The sequence below is a fragment of the Triticum aestivum genome, chromosome 1D (assembly GCF_018294505.1).
Source record: "Triticum aestivum cultivar Chinese Spring chromosome 1D, IWGSC CS RefSeq v2.1, whole genome shotgun sequence".
Classification (NCBI taxonomy): Eukaryota; Viridiplantae; Streptophyta; class Magnoliopsida; order Poales; family Poaceae; genus Triticum; species Triticum aestivum.
In genome coordinates, this window is record NC_057796.1 from 95,499,611 (window position 1) to 95,517,025 (window position 17,415).

Consider the following 17,415-nt stretch of genomic DNA (forward strand, 5'->3'; position numbering starts at 1 on the left):
AACTAGCGCCGGCGGGACAGCCCGCTCCCACCTCTTGTGGACGCTATGATGCCGCGTAGGCTTCACCGGCCCACCCTACTCCCTCCGCTGGCCTGGCCGCACGCAATCAACTGCCTCCTTATTACGCGAAAAAAATGACTCCTCCCACTGACATCTGGGGCGCACCAGTTGGGAGGCTAACCTGTGGGCCTACTAAGTTGACGCGTACGCAGGACTTGTCAACTTAGTCAACAAACGATTCTAGCAGCAGTGACCGTTGGATTTGAATCGAACGGTCCTGCTGCTTCTTCAATCACTGCTCTTCTTGCACCAGCCGACAAACCAGCGCCGACGAGACCGCCTGCTGCTGCCTCCCGTGGCCGGCTGTGCTTCCGCGGAAGCCTCACCGCCTCCTACTACTCCCACCGCTGGCCAGGCCCTGCGGCGACGACAACCTCACACCGCAGCCAAACAAGTGAACCCTCGTACTCCTCTCCGCATGGGCATCCACTTCCGCGTCTTCCCCGGCTCCGCGTCGTCCCCTTCCTAGGCCTCGCCGTCGTCCACCGCCCTGGTGCTCTCGGCGCGGCATGGTCAACATGGTCAAGGAACGACTTCCATCAGAAGAGTACTGTACGTGGAGAGGCTGACAGCTGGGTCCACGGCCACAGCAAGGAAGTGCCTCCTTATTACGTGGAAAATAATGATTCCTCCACCTGACATCAGGGACCCACCGGACGGGCCACCGTCTTTTGTGAAAAAAAAAACGTTTCCCCCTGACTGCTGGGACCCACCAGCTACATCTTCGCACGCAAGGAAGTGCGTCCATATTACAGGCAAAAAAATGATTCACCCCCTGACTGCTGGGACCCACCAGCTACATCTTCGCACGCAAGGAAGTGCCTCACAGTCGGGACCCACCTGGTCGAAGCGTACGTAGCGTTGTCATTCTGGTCGCGAACGTGTACGTACATACTGGTCGATCGGTCTGTCTGCAGGCTGCAGCGATGAACCGTGGCCGTGCAAGGAAGGGCACGTGTGGTAGTAGAGGCGCGCACATAGCATGTACACATACGTACAGCGGCCAGGGTGCAAGAAAGAAAATACGGCCACGTACGTACATACGGGCGGGGTCTCGAACGCCTACTCGCGCATACGTACGGCCAGGGCTCGTGTACATGGCTGGGTCAGAACGGAGAAACTGCGTCATCCTCGTGTTCATGGGGAGGCAACGAAATGCGTCGTGCTCATCGGGAGGAAACGGAACGCGTGGGAGCCAACCGGCTTGGACAGAACAGCCGATGGAAACGAGGCCTGACGTACCGCAGAACGGAGGAAACGGCCTTGTGTTCGACCGGCCATGGTGGAAACGGGATCCTGTTCTTCGGGAGGGGTCTGGCGTACCGCAAAACGGAGGAAACGGACCTCCTACGGTCGAAACGGGGTCCTGTTGATCGGGAGAGGTGTGGCATACCGCAAAACGGAGGAAACTGACTTGTGTTGGAGCGCTAGGTCGAAACAGGGGTCCTGTTCATCGGGAGGGGTGTGGCATACCGCAAAATGGGACTCCACGGGATACAGTTCATCTCCACCGTCGACTGCCTCCACGGGCTACTGTTCATCCACCGTCGACCTCCTCCAGCCTCCACCTGTGACTGTTCATCCACGGGCTCCTGTTCATCCAGCCTCCACCGCGGACTCCTCCACCGGCTACTGTTCAACTAGCCCTCTCCACGGGGGTCCTGTTCAACCACCCCTCCACGGGCTACTGTTCATCCAGCCCTCCACCGGCTACTGTTCAACCAGCCCTCCACCGGCTACTATTCAACCAGCCCTCCACGGGGTCCTATTCATCCACCCCTCCACAGGGTCCTATTCATCCACCGGCTCGATCGATTGGGGTACTGTTCAACCAGCGGCAACGGCCTCTACTACAACGGGTTCCTGTTCATCCAACCCCCACCGGGAACTGTTCATCCAAACCCCCTCAACAACGCTCACTGTTCATCCAGAGGCAGCATCGGTCGGCTTCAGTTAGCAGCAGTAGCGAAGGAATCACACTCGGGTTCAGTTAACAGCAAGGGATCGATCGATCGCTCGGGTTCAGTAATGCGTAGCCTGCAGTGCAATCGCTCGGGTTCAGTTAGAGCCCAATGCCTCACTCGAGTTCAGTTAGAGCCCAACGCCTCGCACACACGCGCGTACGTACGAGAGAAACGCGCATCGCTCGGCCCCGACCACCCATCGTAACTGGGAACTCCCTAATATTTTCCTCGCCCTCGCTTCTACCACGGTTTTTTCCGTCATGGACGGCCCAATGAATGTCATGCAGCTGCGTCTCCGGCCCGCCCAGGACGAAAAGCCCATTTTTTGTCATGATTTTTTTGTCATAGAAGTAGGACCCCACCACATCTATGATGATACCGGGTTTTGTCACAATTATTGTCATAGAAGTGTCATAAGTATGACAGATAAAAATTTCGTTCAACCCAAAATGTCACGGATGTGTCTTTTTTTGTAGTGCTCGTTTCTATGCATCTCCCAGATAGATCTTGCGTGATCGTAGGAATTTTTTGAAATTGCGTGCTACATTCCCCAACAGCTAACACTCGTTACCTTCACTGGAGGATCAATGGGCGGAGGAGGAAAAATCTTATACTTCATCTCAAACATGGGATTGACTAGCTCATGGATCATGAACGCATCATTAGGTAAACCAAGTGATCAGGCTGTCCCCGTGACGTATCGCCCGTCGGCGATCACATCGCGTGGCCACCTTCGCCATCATGCTCCGTCAAAGCATCCTCCATACTGTATTCATGCTCCAGACAGTTCATCCAAAAATCTGAATTGCTGAAGAGAGACGGGCAATATGTTTCAACACGTCCCCTCGTGTCTAGGCTATTTTAGTCCTTAGGGGTGGGGTTGATGTAGGCCGCCAAATCTTTATTAATACCGCATTAGTAGACTTGAGACCTCTTGGCTCGGATACCATATTGAACTCATGCTCGACTAGCACATCCAAAAAACCAAACTAGTTGAGAGAGATGGGCAATATATTTCTACACTCCACAACCATCGTCAAATCATAGTCAAGTTTGAAAAGCATCCGGAGTGTGACGCTATGTCTGGCATCCTCTCCTAAAATAGAGCCATGAAGGGTTAACCTCTTCCTTGTTGACCTGTTCAACATCACCAATGACTCCCATCCATTGGTAGAGAAGCCTCTGCAGGATCTGTGCGATGGGAATGACCCTATTCTTGGCATGCCGGCATGGGCTATGCCGACTTGTCAAAGTCTTTGACCTTTGCAAGATGTCTCCCTCCTTGTTGTGGGTGACCAGGGCGGAGTGGAGCTAGGAGCAGGGATAATGGGAGGCAACATTGACACAAAAAGTGGTGCGCTAGGCGAGGGCCTTGCCGGGAGCGCAACTAGAATGCAAAGCATCCATCTCTGTCGTCATTGGGTCGTTGTCCAAGAGCACTAGGAATGCCACGAAGCTAGGCATGAAAATGGGCATGCGGTTCTTCATCAGGCCCAAAGAGGAACGGTGGGGGGGGGGGTCGGTGCATGGGTTTATGCATGCACAACTCATCATAGGGCTCATAGCAGTGGGTAGGGGGGCTTAGTGCATGGGCTGGTGGCGTGCACACATCTCCATCGGCGAAGCAGGCCGCAGCTGCATACCAAAGTAGGGTCCGCCTTGCGCAGTGAGTACGGTCTGGAGGGAGTGGAGTGGAGCTCAATTTTGTCGCAACCCACATATATCTCAAATGCTAACCCAGGAGCAAGAAAATCTACTCCTATTCACCTGATTTAGGAAAACCATAATAAATAAAAAGCAGCAATTTCACAAATAAACAACATCAAAATTTTGGAACATGTGTATCCCACTATCAACATGTGACTTATTTTGTCTATATGATTGAACTAATAAAAGTACCACACCTCAAATGCAATTTGTGTGCTGGAACGACTCTTACTTTAGGGAATACCCTATTGAGGCAAGTCGCAAATATGTAGCAGCAATAATTTGAAAAATAACAAAGACAAAAAAACAGTAATCTTATCTCTATCTAGGGAACCTTCCTAGGGACGAAATCCCAGCAAATGCCGCACATACCACAGGATCAAGATCTGATGATGGCAGTTTCTTTTGATAAAGAATGCACTAAAATAAACAAAATGCCATGCTTTTGTTGTTGTCAAAAATACCATCCGCAAACACTAAAACTGCTAGCAGCGCCGTTTGCAAATGCCATCCTAGACAGCGAATGGTCGCTGGCTATTGTGGTCCAAATTCGGTAATGCTTGGGCGATCACTTAGTGGCCAAGAATTAGAAAATTAGGACACACCATTTCAATTAGCAAATTTGGATATTTGTAAGTGCAAGTTCGACTTTTTTTATTTATAGATTGAACACAGAATTCCTATACACATTTTAAATGCTAATTGTGGGCAGGAACAGCGGTCCCTATTAATTTCCCAAAATTACTTTTAGTGGTGTAAATGAAGAAAGTAATTGCCACATTTACTGAGTATACTAAAGACATGCAATACTACTAACTATTTTTCCGGGAATTAATACCCACCTCCGAATGGTGACCAAACTATAGGTGCAAATTTTTGGACGTATAATCATGTGATTCAACTAAAGAAAGTATCACATCTCAAATGCTAATTTGTGGGCTGGAACATCGACTCTTACTATAGGGATACCAAATTGTCGCAAGTCACAAATAGGTAGAAGCAATAATTTGACAAATAATCAAGATAATTCTAAAACTTGGTGATCACTTAGTGGCCAAGAATATCTTCTCTACTACTTAAAAAGAATCTAAGGTTCCCATTTCACCCTCTCCTTTGTCCAACCTCTCTCTCTATATATAGTTCCCCCTTATGTTCTCCTATTTGATTTTTCCTCACACCTCTGATTTTTCTCAGATAATAATATTTTTTGGCAAGTCAATAAATTATTACCAAATAAGTGATTAACAATAAGATGACATTTTGATTCCCATCTCTGATCTTTCTCCTAAATAATATTTTCTTTGGTAATTCTATAAATTCTCACCAAATAAGTGCTTAGGAATAAGATGGCAGGTAAATCATGACAATTGCATACAATAACTTCCTAAGATTATAGCGCACCAATGTAATAATAGACGTGCACCCACGGGCTAATCTACAAAAATGTTTATACTCCCTTTGCAATGCACGAACAATTATCTAGTTTAATAAAAAATGAGACACCAAGTCAGTTACTCCCTCCATTCACAAATATAAGATGTTCTAACGACTTTTCCGAATTGTACGTATATACATTTGATTTAGTGTGTTTGTTCACTTACTTCAATCCTTGTAGTCCATATTCAAATATCTAAAACATCTTATATTTGTGAACGAAGGGAGTAGTAAATTTTGATATTTGTACGTGCAAGTGAGATTTTATTTATTTACGGATTGAACACAGAATCCTTGGACACATTTCAAATGCTAATGTGTGGGCAGGAACATCAATCCTTATTAATTTAGAAAATTACTTCCCTACAATTTTTTTCTTCAAAAAATTACTTGGGTGATCATTTAGTGGCCTAAATGAAGAAATTAATTGCCACATTTACTGATTAGACTAAAGACAGGGAAGACTACTAACTATTTATCCTAGAGTTAATACCCACCTTCAAATGGTGACGAATCAGATTAACGCAGCGAAGAATTTCTTTCCGTAAGCACACTCGATCATAGATCATAAAAATTCCCCACATCAAGCTGATGGAAGGGACTAGGGAGTTAATAAATTTAGATCTCGCGTGATCACCTCAATGTTGGGGTCAAGTTGGTTGGTCCATCTCTCCCGGCACTGCTTCCCGCTCCGGCCGGGGAGGTACATCGCGACCTTCGTCCACCTCCCGATGCCGAACTCCTGCACCTTCGCCCTGAGCAGCCTGCCATAAAATCACAAAGAAAACTGACGAAGCTGGAGCCAATGAAGGACAAAGAAAAAGGATTGCAATTAGGGTTGGATTTTGTACATACCTTTGAATTGTGTGAGCTGCTGGCCGCTGGATCTGGCACGCGGCCCCCGAGCAGGCACCGCGATTGCCGTAGGTGCGTTGCTGCTCCCGTTGCCGGGGAATCTGGTGGGATCCATCTCGCTGATGCCACCAGAAGCTCTTGATCTGGGGCCCGGGATGACGACCGCCCCGGCTGGAGCACCACCATCATTATGGACGAAGTGGTTCCCGGGCACCGAGGCCGCCACATCCCAGTCGAAACAGGCCCTCCCTTTAGCCATCAGTGCGGACTCCGAGGTTGGATCAGAGCAATGGCAGCAGGAACACTTGCGGTAGAGATGGGGCAAGCAAAGGAAGAAGAAGGGGAGTACTCTCTGGCTATTCTATGGGAGAAATGCATGTGTCAGAGACGGGTCGATGGGTCTGCGCCTGATATAGAAGGGGCGGCTCCCCATGCCCCCATCGGTCGGTCCATTCTCCCGCCCCCAGCTCCACATCACACGACCAGGAGGCGTCCCACTTGGCAATAACGTTCCGACTACAGGTTTTCAAGTTTGCTGTAGATCCTATGCATCGGGTGTACGCAGTCTGTGGAGAGGTTTGCGTGGTCCAGGGTGGGTCAGACATGTCAGTACAGATATGCTGAAGCGCAGCACCCGTGCCCGCATGGAGGTATGCGTGCAAATTCAGGGGAAACCGAACTCTTGTTGGCGTGCTTCGTGATCATTTGCAGCTAAATACAGGGTGTGTTTGGATATAGCGTGATAAATATTTCCTAAAATCTTAAAAGTGCACGCGCAATTTCTGATTAAAACAAGCGGCCGAATTTTTTAAGCGAATGAAACGAGCGGCCGGATGCTCGCCGCTCGATCAAATGCAGCCCGGCCCACAACTGTGCACGCGCAATTTTAGCCAACCGTAGCGGCTGCGTTTGGAGACAATCGATTCGCTTCATTCGTGTACACGAACGTACACGAACGAAGCGAATCGATTGTCTCGAAACGCAGCCGCTACGGTTGGCTAAAATCGATTGTCAGGATACTTACTGGGTGGGAGTATTTTACAATTCATTTCATTTGATAGTCAGGATACTTACTGGGTGGGAGTATTGGGAGAGGCTGTTTTTCTTCTGTTTTGCACTGCCGCTGCTTAGGAGTAACAGATTTGCGCCTGCCTCATTCTGATTTGCCGAGACAACGGCCAAACAGGTGCATGTTGTTTACGCATTGTGGTGAGTCTGCTTGCCATTTTCTAGGTGTAGGTGTTTGAATATGACCTCTCTGGTGACCTATCTGGGTGAAAGAAATAGCTTGATGTGGATATTCTATGTTCTATTCCCGATGGATAGCACGATTTGCTGGTATTCCTGGATCATTCCAAACTCACTTACTATCAGATTATCATTCCTAGGGCATGGCCCGTCCACCCACACAGTCGCTGCCGCCGCTCTGGGCTACCTCGTCCAACAAGCCGCCACAACGCAAAACTCCTCCACCTCCATTGTTCCGACCTTAACCTTCATAGCTGCTCCAATGTCTCTTGTCGACACCATAGCTGATGTTAGACCCTATGTATCCATCGTTCTTGACCTAGCCTCCCACAACTATTATCATTGGCGACATCTTTTCGATCTCCATCTTGGGTGATGCAATTTCCATTCTCATGTGGCTGCCAATGGCGTTCCTCGTCTGGATGATCCTCAATGGGTCAAGGATGATCTTGCCATCATTTAGTGGTTCTACACCCGGATCTCTATTGAAGTCTTCAATAGGCTCGACCATGAGGGTGCCATTGTTGTCAACATCTGGACTGCTCCGCGCCATCTTTTTCAGAGCAACAATGATGCCTAGAAGAAGGCCCTCCACGCCGAGCTCCGCAACATTCAAAGCGATGCTCCAGTCCACCTCTTCTGCCAATGCATCAAAGCTATCGGCGATGAGCTTCGTGAACTCGGCGACGCCGTCAGCGACTTGCAGCTCACCAACATCATTGCCGTCGGCCTCAAAGAAAACTTCGACAAGCAGGCCTCCTTTATCCCGATGATGTGGCCTCCTCAGACCTTCGCTGAGGTGTGATGTATGTTGCAGCTGGGGGGTAGGGAGGGCCTACCGAGCTTGTCGCTTCCTCATGCCCCTCTGACGTGAAACCGATGCAAAAAATTCCTATAAATATATAAAACCCCTGAAAGAAACCTAGAACTTCCAGGCCGCCGCCGCAAGCCTTTGTACCCAAGCGATCTCTTGGAGGCCCTCTCTAGCACCATGCCGAAGGGGAAAATCATCACCGGAGGCCATCTTCGCCATCCTAGCGGTCTTCGTGATGAGGAGGGAGTAGTTTACCCTCAGGGCTGAGATTATGTACTAGTAGCTATGTGTTTGATCTCTCTCTCTCTCTCTCTCTCTCTCTCTCTCTCTCTCTCGTGTTCTTGATTTGGCACTATATTGATGTACCATGAGCTTTGTTAAGATTGTTGGATCATATGTTGTTCTGCCCCTCTCTATCTTGTTGTGATGAATTGAATCTTGCTCTTTGAGGTTTCGTTATGTTGGATTGAATATTGGATTTGAGATCACTTGTATGTCTTGTATGTGGATACGCGTGGTGACAATGGGGTATTCTATTGAGTTACTTGATGTATGTTTTGGTATTCAACTTGCAGATTCCTCTGGTAACATTGGGGTAATCTAAGCATAGGGGTTGATACACGTTTTCGTCCTACGTTCTTCAATAGAAACTTTGGAGTGATTCTTTGTCGCATTTTGAGGCATTGTTATATGATTCAATTATGTTAGCACTGTCGAGAGATTGCATTAGTGAAAGTATGAACCCTGGGCTTGTTTTTAAGCATTGACATACCGTTTGTGCTCCGTTTTATCATTTGCTACCTTGCCATTTTTATTTTTTTCAGATTACAAAAACCTATATCTACTTTCCATACTACACTTGAATCACCATCTCCTTGCCGAACTAGTGCACCTACACAATTTACCATTGTATTGGATGTGTTAGGGACACAAGAGATTTCTTGTATTTGATTGCAGGGTTGTTTTAGAGAGACCATCTTCATCCTACGCCTCCCACGGCTCGATAAACCTTAGGTCATCCACTTGAGGAAAATTTGTTGTTGTCCTACAAAACTTTGTAGTTGGAGGCCCAGCAACGTCTACAAGAATAAAATTTGTGTAGTAGACATCAGTGCCTCTTTCATTCAGACTCGTCCTCACTGCTCACTAGGTTGGGTTTATTTAAGTGCATAGCTCACCTCTTTTGCATGCGAGTGTGATATCTCCTCTTTATTGATCCGGTATTGGAAGAAAAAAGAGTATCACACACCTAATTCTCCAGAGGTGACCCTGGGTTATTTAACCCATGAGAGGAAGATTCCCTTGAAGCGGATGGTCTCTAGCAAGCTTTTGCTTAAGTGTCAAATTCATCTTTTGACCGGATCAACAAGCAAATAGTGATCCAAACTCCTATAATAAAGAGAGGTACGGGTATGAGGTCTTATGCTTACAACCATATATTTGCGATGGGATCAAATATACTATCCGTTATGATGCTGGAAGTCACCCGTCGAGATGTGCTTGTCATAGATCGAAGTGGGGGATGTGTCCAAATAACATCTTGACCGACACGAGTCCTGCATCAAGAATTAGTTGTCCTACCACAGGCCCTATCCGTCGCGCGGGATTACCTCGATAATTGAGATAATGAAATCAAACAAGAGCTTTGGGTGTTTAATGACTACACCTCATGTATCCCCAAGGATATGATCCATGTTACCCTACTGAACCTTACTGTCACCCGTGTTCGGTATAACACTTCACGGTCCTCTTGCTCCTAGCCTTACCGGTGCTCGATCTCCATGATCCTGGGTACCTACAGGGATGAAGAACGCGGACAAGACAAGAGACATCTTCATGGAACAATTTTTTCACAGATACGAGATGTTATATCAAAGACATCAATTGATCCCCTCAACAAATACCTCAGGTTGCAAGGCTTATGCCTCAACCCATACCTTACCGAACTACTCACACATGGAAATCAGATTGCGGGGAAGAAAACATTGAAGAACACATCTTGAGATTAACTGATTGCAATGTGTTTTACAATGGATGCCTTGTGCGCTGCACAATTACAAGTATGAATGGGATGGATGAGCACTATGGTGGTGGTGGAGATGGCTATGGAGATGGCGGCGGCTAAGGTTTGTGGATGCTGAAGATGAGGTCTTGGCTGCTGTGTTCGTCGTCTGGTGCTCTCTCTGTTGAAATTTCGATGGGGTCCCTTTAACGAAACTTGTTCGGGTGGACGATCTGCCTTGAAACCATACAGGTGCTCATACGGGCACTTGCGCCCGTATGGAATGCTGATACGTCTTCAACGTATCTATAATTTTTGATTGTTCCATGCTATTATATTATCTGTTTTGGATGTTTAATGGGCTTTACTAAGCACTTTTATATTATTTTTGGGACTAACCTATTAACTGAAGGCCCGGTGCAAATTGCTGTTTTTTTGCCTATTTCAGTGTTTCGCAGAAAAAGAATATCAAACGGAGTCCAAAGGAATGAAACCCTCGGGAGAGTTATTTTTGGAACAAACATGATCCAGAGGACTTGGAGTGGACGTCAGAAAGAAGCGAGGAGGCCACGAGGTAGGGAGGCGCGCCTGCCCCTCTGGGCGCGCCCGCCACCCTCGTGGGCCCCTTGCAGCTCCACCGACCTACTTTTTCCGCCTATATATACCCATATACCCCGAAAACATCCAGGAGCACCACAAAACCCTATTTCCACCGCCGCAAACTTCTGTACCTGTGAGATCCCATCTTGGGGCCTTTTCCGGCGCTCCCCTGGAGGGGGAATCGATCACGGAGGGCTTCTACATCAACACCATAGCCTCTCCGATGATGTGTGAGTAGTTTACCACAGACCTTCGGGTCCATAGTTATTAGCTAGATGGCTTCTTCTCTCTCTCTAGATCTCAATACAAAGTTCTCCTCGATTCTCTTGGAGATCTATTCATCGTAATTCTTTTTGCGGTGTGTTTGTCGAGATCTGATGAATTGTGGGTTTATGATCAAGATTATCTATGAACAATATTTGAATCTTCTCTGAATTCTTTTATGTATGATTTTTTATCTTTGCAAGTCTTTTCGAATTATCAGTTTGGTTTGGCCTACTAGATTGATCTTTCTTGCAATGGGAGAAGTGCTTAGCTTTGGGTTCAATCTTGCGGTGTCCTTTCCGAGTGACAGCAGGGGCAGCAAGGCACGTATTGTATTGTTGCCGTCGAGGATAAAAAGATGGGGTTTATATCATATTGCTTGAGTTTATCCCTCTACATCATGTCATCTTGCCTAATGCATTACTCTGTTCTTATAAACTTAATACTCTAGATGCATGCTGGATAGCGGTCGATGTGTGGAGTAATAGTAGTAGATGCAGAATCGTTTCGGTCTACTTGTCGTGGACGTGATGCCTATATACATGATCATGCCTAGATATTCTCATAGCTATGCACTTTTCTATCAATTGCTCGACAGTAATTTGTTCACCCACCGTAATACTTATGCTATCTTGAGAGAAGCCACTAGTGAAACATATGGCCCTCGGGTTTATTTTCCATCATATAAGTTTCCAATCTATTTTATTTTGTAATCTTTACTTTCCAATCTATATCATAAAAATACCAAAAATATTTATCTTATTATCTCTATCAGATCTCACTTTTGCAAGTGGCCGTGAAGGGATTGACAACCCCTTTATCGCGTTGGTTGCAAGGTTCTTATTTGTTTGTGTAGGTACGAGGCGACTTGTGTGTAGTCTCCTACTGGATTTATACCTTGGTTCTCAAAAACTAAGGGAAATAGTTACGCTACTTTGTTGCATCATCCTTTCCTCTTCAAGGGAAAAACCAACGCAGTGCTCAAGAGGTAGCAAGAAGGATTTCTGGCGCTGTTGCCGGGGAGATCTACGCCAAGTCAAGTCAAGTCAAGTCAAGACATACCAAGTACCCATCACAACTCTTATCCCTTGCATTACATTATTTGCCATTTGCCTCTCGTTTTCCTCTCCCCCACTTCACCCTTGCCATTTTATCTGCCCTCTTTTTCCGTTCGCCTCTTTTTGCTTGCTTCTTGTGTCGCCGTGTGTCGTCATGGCTAGTCCTTCTATCATTGTTAGTACTCCCGATCATGAAGTTCTTAATTTTAAACAAAGGGAGGGAGAAAATCTAAAAGATGCTTGGCATAGAATTTGCAATGCTCAAAATAGATCTACTAGGAAGCAATCTACTTCCGTTCTTCTTCACAATTTTTATGTAGGCATCACTCCTTGGAACAGATATATTCTTGATACCATTACCGGAGGGAATTTCTTGGGTAGCCATACCTTTGATTCTTATAATGCTATGATAGATTTGTTTGGCCCACCACCTCTTTTGGTTAATGGAACTATTTTAACTTTGGAACATGTGATGCAAAGGCTTGAAATTATTGAAATAAAGTTGCTACTATAGAGTTGATTGAAAATTTGGATAAAAATATCCACAACCAAATTACCCAATATGGATCTAAGGTAGGAGTTGCTCTTAAATTTTTTAAAGAAAAAAACCCATAGTTAACGAAAAGATAGATCAAGATTCCACAAGAATTGATAAAATTGAGGATATTATTACCAACTTAGGGTCTGCCTTTTCTTCCGTGAAAAATACTCCAAAACCTCCTAATGCTAAAATTGCCAAATTGATGTATGTTCCTAGAAATAAGGGTGAAACTTCTAGTAAGGGAAATGCGGATCTCAAATCCATAAGTGTTCACCCAACTTTCTTGCTATCATTAAGGAACCTTTTGCTACAAATGATTTTCTCGATTTCTTGCCTAGGAGGTTGATCATTAATAAAAAGAAGGAAACTCCTAAGGGTTATAAGTGTTCAATTGAAGAATTGCCTACAAAAGATGATAATACCTAGATCTATCCTTGCCTTTTTGCCTAGCTAGGGGCGTTAAACGATAGCACTTGTTGGGAGGCAACCCAATTTTATTTTTGTTTCTTGCTTTTTGGTTCTGTTTAGTAATAAATAATTCATCTTGCTTCTGTTTAGATGTGTTTTCATGTTTTAATTAGTGTTTGTGCCAAGTAGAACCAATAGGATCTTCTTGGGTGATAGTTGTTTGATCTTGCTGAAAAAGACAGGATCTTTGCTCTCATGAAAATAATTGTTAAAATTCACCAGAACGTGATAAAATACCAATTCTTTTTGCAGTAGATCAATATACAAATTTTCCAGGCTGTCCTAGTGTTTCAGAATTTTTGGAGTTCCACAAGTATTCGAACAAATCTGATTGTTAAAGACTGTTCTGTTTTTGACAGATTCTGTTTTTCGTGTGTTGTTTGCTTATTTTAATGAATCTATGGCTAGTATCGTAGGGTATAAACCATAGAGAAGTTGGAATACATTAGGTTTAACACCAATATAAATAAATAATGAGTTCATTACAGTACCTTGAAGTGGTGGTTTGTTTTCTTTCGCTAACGGAGCTCATGAGATTTTCTGTTGAGTTTTGTGTTGTGAAGTTTTCAAGTTTTGGGTAAAGATTTGATGGATTATGGAATAAGGAGTGGCAAGAGCCTAAGCTTGGGGATGCCCAAGGCACCCCAAGGTAAAATTCAAGGACAACCAAAAGCCTAAGCTTGGGGATGCCCTGGAAGGCATCCCCTCTTTCGTCTTCGTCTATCGGTAACTTTACTTGAGGCTATATTTTTATTCACCACATGATATGTGTTTTGCTTGGAGCGTCTTATATGATTTGAGTCTTTTCTTTTTAGTTTACCACAATCATCCTTGCTGTACACACCATTTGGGAGAGACACACATGAATCGGAATTTATTATAATACTCTATGTGCTTCACTTATATCTTTTGAGCTAGATAATTTTGCTCTAGTGCTTCACTTATATCTTTTTAGAGCACGGTGGTGGTTTTATTTTATAGAAATTATTGATCTCTCATGCTTCACTTAAATTATTTTGAGAGTCTTTTACAACAGCATGGTAGTTTGCTTTGGCTATAAAATTAGTCTTAATATGATGAACATCCAGGATGGGTATAATAAAAACTATCATATAAAGTGCATTGAATACTATGAGAAGTTTGATACTTGATAATTGATTTGAGGTATGAAGATGGTGATATTAGAGTCATGCTAGCTGAGTAGTTGTGAATTTGAGAAATACTTGTTCTAAAGTTTGTGATTCCCGTAGCATGCACGTATGGTGAACCGTTATGTTATGAAGTCGGAGCATGATTTATTTATTGATTGTCTTCCTTATGAGTGGCGGTCGGGGACGAGCGATGGTCTTTTCCTACCAATCTACCCCCCTAGGAGCATGCGCGTAGTACTTCGTTTCGAAAACTAATAGATTTTTGCAATAAGTATGTGAGTTCTTTATGACTAATGTTGAGCCCATGGATTATACGCACTCTCACCCTTCCACCATTGCTAGCCTCTCCAATACCACACACCTTTTGCATTTATCATACACCCATCATATACCTTCCTCAAAACAGCCACCATACCTACCTATTATGGCATTTCCATAGCCATTCCGAGATATATTGCCATGCAACTTACCACCGTTCCGTTTATTATGACACGCTTCATTATTGTCATATTGCTTTGCATGATCATGTAGTTGACATCGTATTTGTGGGAAGGCCACTGTTCATAATTCTTTCGTACATGTCACTCTTGATTCATTGCATATCCCGGTACATCGCTGGAGGCATTCACATAGAGTCATATTTTGTTCCAAGTATTGAGTTGTAATTTTTGAGTTGTAAGTAAATAAAAGTGTGATGATCATCATTATTAGAGCATGTTGGAGAACGTAGCAGAAATTTAAAATTTTCTATGTATCACCAAGATCAATCTATGGAGTCATCTAGCAACGAGAGAGAGGGGAGTGCATCTACATACCCTTGTAGATCGCGCGCGGAAGCGTTCAAGAGAACGGGGTTGATGGAGTCGTACTCGTCGTGATCCAAATCACCGATGATCCTAGCGCCGAACGGACGGCACCTCCGCGTTCAACACACGTATGGAGCGGGGACGTCTCCTCCTTCTTGATCCAGCAAGGGGGGAGGAGAAGTTGATGGAGATCCAGCAGCACGACGGCGTGGTGGTGGAAGTAGCGGGATCCCGGCAGGGCTTCGCCAAGCGCAAGCGGGGAGGAAGAGGTGTCACGGGAGGGAGGGAGGCGCCAGGGCTTGGGGTGCTGCTCCCATGCGCCTCCCCACTATATATAGGGGTGGAGGGGGCTGGTTTCTTGCCCTCCAAGTCCATTGGGGCGTTGGCAAAGGTGGGGGAAAGAAATCCCATCATTTCCCTTCCCCACCGATTGTTATCCCCCTTTTTTAGGGATCTTGATCTTATCCCTTCGGGATATGATCTTATTCCTTCTAAGGTGGGATCTTGGTGCGCCTTGACCAGGGGTGTGGGGCCTTGCCCCCACTACCCACGTTCATGTGGGTCCCCCCATGCAGGTGGGCCCCACTTCGGAACCTTCTAGAACCTTCCCGGTACAATACCGAAAAATCCCGAACATTTTCCGGTGGCCAAAATAGGACTTCCCATATATAAATCTTTACCTCCGGACCATTCCGGAACTCCTCGTGACGTCCGGGATCTCATCCGGGACTCCGAACAACTTTCGGTTAACCGCATACTAATATCTCTACAACTCTAGCGTCACCGAACCTTAAGTGTGTAGACCCTACGGGTTCGGGAGACATGCAGACATGACCGAGACGACTCTCCGGTCAATAACCAACAGCGGGATCTGGATACCCATGTTGGCTCCCACATGTTCCACGATGATCTCATCGGATGAACCACGATGTCGAGGATTCAATCAATCCCGTATACAATTCCCTTTGTCAATCGGTACGTTACTTGCCCGAGATTCGATCGTCGGTATCCCAATACCTTGTTCAATCTCGTTACCGGCAAGTCACTTTACTCGTACCGTAACGCATGATCCCGTGGCTAACTCCTTAGTCACATTGAGCTCATTATGATGATGCATTACCGAGTGGGCCCAGAGATACCTCTCCGTCATACGGAGTGACAAATCCCAGTCTCGATTCGTGCCAACCCAACAGACACTTTCGGAGATACCTGTAGTGCACCTTTATAGCCACCCAGTTACGTTGTGACGTTTGGTACACCCAAAGCATTCCTACGGTATCCGGGAGTTGCACAATCTCATGGTCTAAGGAAATGATACTTGACATTAGAAAAGCTCTAGCAAACGAACTACACGATCTTGTGCTATGCTTAGGATTGGGTCTTGTCCATCACATCATTCTCCTAATGATGTGATCCCGTTATCAATGACATCCAATGTCCATGGTCAGGAAACCATAACCATCTATTGATCAACGAGCTAGTCAACTAGAGGCTTACTAGGGACATGTTGTGGTCTATGTATTCACACATGTATTACGGTTTCCAGTTAATACAATTATAGCATGAACAACAGACAATTATCATGAACAAGGAAATACAATAATAACCATTTTATTATTGCCTCTAGGGCATATTTCCAACAGTCTCCCACTTGCACTAGAGTCAATAATCTAGTTCACATCACCATGTGATTAACACTCAAAGTTCACATCGCCATGTGACTAATACCCAAGAGTTTACTAGAGTCAATAATCTAGTTCACATCACCATGTGATTAACACTCAATGAGTTCTAGGGTTTGATCATGTTATGCTTACGAGAGAGGTTTTAGTCAACGGGTCTGCAACATTCAGATCCGTGTGTGCTTTACAAATCTCTATGTCATCTTGTAGATGCAGCTACCACGCGCTACTTGGAGCTATTCCAAATAACTGCTCTACTATACGAATCCGGTTCACTACTCAGAGTCATCCGGATTAGTGTCAAAGTTTGCATCGACGTAACCCTTTACGACGAACCCCCTTTCCACCTCCATAATCGAGAAAATTCCTTAGTCCACTAGATACTAAGGATAAGTTCGACCGCTGTCATGTGATCCCTTCCTGGATCACTATTGTACCCCTTGACTAACTCATGGCAAGGCACACTTCAGGTGCGGTACACAGCATAGCATATTGTAGAGCCTACGTCTAAAGCATAGGGGACGACCTTCGTCCTTTCTCTTTCTTCTGCCGTGGTCAGGTCTTGAGTCTTACTCAATACTCACACCTTGTAACACAGCCAAGAACTCCTTCTTTGCTGATCTATTTTGAACTCCTTCAAAATCTTGTCACGGTATGTATTCATTTGAAAGTACTATTAAGCGTTTTTGATCTATCCTTATAGATCTTGATGCTCAATGTTCAAGTAGCTTAATCCAGGTTTTCCATTAAAAACACTTTTC

At 45.3% G+C, this 17,415-nt stretch overlaps 1 pseudogene; it reads right to left on the reverse strand.

Moving 5' to 3' along the window:
- Nucleotides 1-5,766: 5,766 nt before the first annotated feature.
- LOC123166186 (uncharacterized) lies at nucleotides 5,767-6,453 on the reverse strand (annotated as a pseudogene).
- Nucleotides 6,454-17,415: the final 10,962 nt, after the last annotated feature.